This window comes from Aethalodelphis obliquidens, unplaced genomic scaffold, assembly GCF_003676395.1.
Source record: "Aethalodelphis obliquidens isolate GAN/ISIS:26980383/991018 unplaced genomic scaffold, ASM367639v1 scaffold7, whole genome shotgun sequence".
Lineage (NCBI taxonomy): Eukaryota > Metazoa > Chordata > Mammalia > Artiodactyla > Delphinidae > Aethalodelphis > Aethalodelphis obliquidens.
This window is the reverse complement of record NW_020837951.1, coordinates 47,138,385-47,143,770: the sequence shown is the minus strand read 5'-3', so window position 1 is coordinate 47,143,770 and position 5,386 is coordinate 47,138,385.

The window sequence follows — 5,386 nt, the reverse complement described above, 5'->3', positions numbered from 1 at the left end:
CATCGGCAGGCGGACTTGCAAACACTGTGCCACCAGGGAAGCCCTCTAGGTGTTTTTTGATTTCCTCTTTGATTTCCTCAGTGATCTCTTGGTTATTTAGTAGTGTATTGTTTAGCCCCCATGTGTTTGTATTTTTTACAGATTTTTTCCTGTAATTGCTATCTAATCTCATAATGTTATGAGGTTGGAAAAGATACCTGTTACTATTTCAATTTTCTTAAATTTACCAAGGCTTGATTTGTGACCCAAGATATGATCTCTCCTGGAGAATGTTCCATAAGCACTTGAGAAGAAAGTGTATTCTGTTGTTTTTGGATGGAATGTCCTATAAATATCAATTAAGTCCATCTTGTTTAATGTATCATTTAAAGCTTGTGTTTCCTTATTTATTTTCATTTTGGATGATCTGTCCATTGGTGAAAGTGGGGTGTTAAAGTCCCCTACTATGATAGTGTTACTGTCCATTTCCCCTTTTATGGCTGTTAGCATTTGCCTTATGTATTTAGGTGCCCCTGTATTGGGTGCATAAATATTTACAATTGCTATATCTTCTTCTTGGAATGGTCCCTTGATCATTATATAGTGTCCTTCTTTGTCTCTTGTAATAGTCTTTATTTTAAAGTCTATTTTCTCTGATATGAGAATTGCTACTTCAGCTTTCTTTTGATTTCCATCTACATGGAATATCTTTTTCTATCCCCTCACTTTCAGTGTGTATGTGTTGTAGGTCTGAAGTGGGTCTCTGTAGACAGCATATTTACGGGTCTTGTTTTCGTATCCATTCAGCCAGTCTGTGTCTTCTGGTGGGAGCATTTAATCCATTTACACTTAAAGTAATTATTGATATGTATGTTCCTATTACCATTTTCTTAATTGTTTTGGGTTTGTTATTGTAGGTCTTTTACTTCTCTTGTGTTTTCTGCCTAGAGAAGTTCCTTTAGCATTTGTTGTAAAGCTGGTTTGGTGGTGTTGAATTCTCGTAGCTTTTGCTTGTCTGTAAAGGTTTTAATTTCTCTGTCGAATCTGAATGAGATCCTTGCTGGGTAGAGTAATCTTGGTTGTAGGTTTTTCCCTTTCATCGCTTTAAATATGTCTTGCCACTCCCTTCTGGCTTGCAGAGTTTTGTTGAAAGGTCAGCTGTTAACTTTATGGGGATTCCCTTGTGTGTTATTTGTTGTTTTTCCCTTGCTGCTTTTAATATTTGTTCTTTGTATTTAATTTTTGATAGGTTGATTAATATGTGTCTTGGCATGTTTCTCCTTGGATTTATCCTGTATGGGACTTTCTGTGCTTCCTGGACTTGATTGACTATTTCCCTTCCCATATTAGGGAAGTTTTCAACTATAATCTCTTCAAATATTTTCTCAGTCCCTTTCTTTTTCTCTTCTTCTTCTGGGACCCGTATAATTCGAATTTTGTTGCATTTAATGTTGTCCCAGAGGTCTCTGATAATGTCCTCAATTTTTTTCATTCTTTTCTCTTTGTTCTGCTCTGTGGTAGTTATTCCCACTATTTTATCTTCCAGGTTACCTATCTGTTCTCCTGCTTGTTATTCTGCCATTGATTCCTTCTAGAGCATTTTTAATTTCATTTATTGTGTTGTTCATCATTGTTTGTTGCTCTTTAGTTCTTCTAGGTCTTTTTAAAATGTTTCTTGTATTTTCTCCATTTTATTTCCAAGATTTTGGATCATCTTTACTATCATTACTCTGAATTCTTTTTTAGGTGGACTGCCTATTTCCTCTTCATTTGTTTGGTCTGGTGGGTTTTTACCTTGCTCCTTCATCTGCTGTGTGTTTCTCTGACTTCTCATTTTGCTTAACTTACTGTGTTTGGGGTCTCCTTTTTGTAGGATGCAGGTTTTTAGTCCCATTGTTTTTGGTGTCTGCTGCAGTGGCTAAGGTTGGTTCAGTGGGTTGTGTAGGCTTCCTGGTGGAGGGGACTGGTGCCTGTGTTCTGGTGGATGAGGCTGGATCTTGTCTTTCTGGTGGGCAGGACCACGTCCGGTGGTGTGTTTTGGGGTGTCTATGACCTTATATATATATATATATATTTTTTTTTTTTTAGACATCCTCTCTGCTAATAGGTGGGGTTCTGTTTCTGTCTTGCTAGTTGTTTGGGATAGGGTGTCCAGCACTGTAGCTTGCTGGTCGTTGAGTGGAGCTGGGTCTTAGCGTTGAGATTGAGATCTCTGGGAGAGCTTTCACCATTTGATATTACATGGAGCCATGAGGTCTCTGGTGGACCAGTGTCCTGAACTCGGCTCTCCCACCTCAGAGGCACAGGCCTCACATCCGGCCGGAGCACCAAGACCCTGCTCTGTATTCTTCCATTGGCCGCTGATGCCACTGCCGTGCTTGCCGCGCTGGAAGTTCTCAGGCTGTTGTGGATCGTGTGCTGTGTGTTCAGATGCGGTGATTCTGGGAACAGTGAGAAGCTTCTTTGTTTGCACTCTACCTGCTGTGGACCTCATATCTTCCAGGAGGGCTTTGAGCAGTAGCTCTGACAGAGAGATCCAGAAACCTGCTTACATTTCTCTCCCTCCTGAATCACTTCTTCTGTGGGAAACCAAATGCCATGAAACAAGGCTGTTCAAGCAGGCTGTGGAGGAGTCTGTGTGTCAAGGAATGCAGGTCTCTGACCAATAGCCAGTGAAGAATGGAGGCATATGCACGATGTGTGGCTCCGTAGGCGCGAGAAGCTGGGCCCACTGAAAGTAGCGCCTATCGCTCCCTATGGGGGTGGCTGGAGTGGTGCAATTTGATTTTTAAAAATGTTTATTTTTAAATTAATATGTAATTACAAATTAATATATTCTTTCTGAAACAGATTAAAATATGAAGACTGTCGAAATCTCTTTTGACCGTGTTCCCACCAAACTGAGTGTCTGTCCGAAATGTAACCATATTAAATATGTTGGGTGTCCTTTTTATTCTGTGTATTTTCATAGTACATTTGTAATTTGGGAATATGTGTAATATTGCTTTTTGTTTCATTTTTGTAAACATAGTATCATATGCTACATATTATTTTTCACTCAAAAATATGTTTTGTATTTCACTCAAAAATATGTTTAAAATTTTTCTAGGTCAGTCTTTAAAACTACTTCATTGTTTTTCATTGCTATATAATATTTTTGGTATGGATATACCATGTTCATTTAGCCTTTCCCTGGTTGATGAGCACATAGGCTCTTCTTGTTTTGTTTTGTTTTAATGACAAACAATGTTACAATGTGTATATATGTCCTTGGGCACATATGCAAGTAGTTTTTAGAAGACAGATTCTGAAAAGTGGAATTGCTTGTCACAGGGTATATTTCTGTTATATTTTAATAGATCCTATATAATTGCCCTTGAAAGTAGCTATCAATCTTCCTACCACCAGCAGAGTATGAGTACTTTTTTCCCTCATACCCTCATTAATACTGAATCAAAGATTTGCAATATAATGTTTGTTATTATCTAAAAATCTAAATTAAAAAAACATTATATTTTAGCCTATCAAGTTGACAAAGATGAAAAAGTTATTCTTGACAAAAGGTATTCTGAAATATGTACTTTTAGTCACAGTGTCAGGAAATGTAAATTAACGTGTGTATGTACAGGTACATATGTGTTTTAGTACATACATACTATTAGTACATTTACTCATATATACATTAGTGTATTAGTACGTGTGTGTATTAGTACATATGCACTATTATTACATTTACTCATACATACATACATACACACACAAGAAATACTTTGTATTACACCATATATATAAATACTTTGTATTACACCGTATATATTACAGATTTGTAGCTTGTTTTAAAAAAAAATTTGATGTTTTGAGTATTTATTACATTATTAAATATTCCTTAAGAATATATTTTAAAGATTCTGTAATATCCAGCATAGTAAGTCAATGGACTTACTGTAGCTTATTTAATAATTCCCACATGTTTGTGTATCTCTCATATTGTAGTTGTATCTGAATATATTTTTAGGATAAATTTGTAGAAATGGAATTACAGGAACAAAGATATAAACCTTTTATAAGGGTTTTGATACACATTAGTAAATTGTTTTCTAGAAAAGTAACACCAATGTAGAGCTATAGTGTGGCATATTCATTAAAAATTTTTTTTAATTGAAGTATAGTTGATTTAAAATGTTGCGTTAATTTCTGCTGTACAGCAAAGTGATTCAGTTATACATATATATATACAGTCTTTTAAAAATTCTTTTCCAATATGGTTCCATTCTATATGTAATAATTTGCACCTGCTAACCCCAAACTCCCAATCCATCTCTCCTTTACCCTTTCTCCCCCTTGGCAACCACAAGTCTGTTCTCTATGTCTGAGAGTCTGTTTCTGTTTGTAGATAGGTTCATTTGTGTCATATTTTAGATTCCACATATAAGTGATATCATATGGTATTTGTCTTTCTCTTTCTGACTTACTTCATTTAGTATCGTAATCTCTAAGTCCATCCATGTTGCCGCAAGTGGCATTATTTCATTCTTTTTTATGGCTGAGTAGTATTCCATTGTATATAAGTACCACATCTTCTTTATCCATTCATATGTCGATAGACATTTAGGTTGTTTCCATGTCTTGGCTACAGTGCTGCTATGAACATAGGGGTGCATGTGTCTTTTTGAATTATAGTTTTGTCTGGATATGTGCCCAGGAGTGGGATTGCAGGGTCATATGGCAACTGGGGACTCGCCATACTGTTTTCCATAATGGCTACAGCAACTTACATTCCCACCTTGGCATATTCATTTTTCAATTCCCAGTGCTTAGCTTGCACTGTGCCTAGGCTATAATAAGCTCTCAGTTAATGCCAATTTTCTTCAGTCCCCTCTGGATGTTTTCCTTTTGCTCACATACCTTCCTTGTAAGTTTGTATTTGGCCCTGATGAGCCACTATTAGAAAAGTATTTCCTTAAATCAAGGTGACATTATCTGATTAGTCAATCTGTAAACATATGTTTACACAAATATAAACTCTTAGGTGAGGATATTTTCCTTGATATATATTATCTATATCTCCTTTCCTTTAATGAGATTTTTTTTTGAGTCTCTAATTGATATCTGCAGGAAATAGATTTTGGTGAAAGCAATCAATATGGAAAGTGGGGCCCTGAAAGTAGCCACTGGGGGTCTTGGAGTTTCGGGTTAAAAGTTTCCATCTAGATGCCCTAAGAAAGGTGACTGGATACAAAATAATGATACTCAAATCAATAGCAGTACATACTGTATAATTTCATTAAACATATGAAATTCAAGAACAGGCAACATGAGTCTATAGTGATTGAAGATGGAATAGTGGTTAACTCTGGAAAGGAGGATGGACTTGAGAAGGGGCTTGAGAAAACTTTCTAGGGTGAAA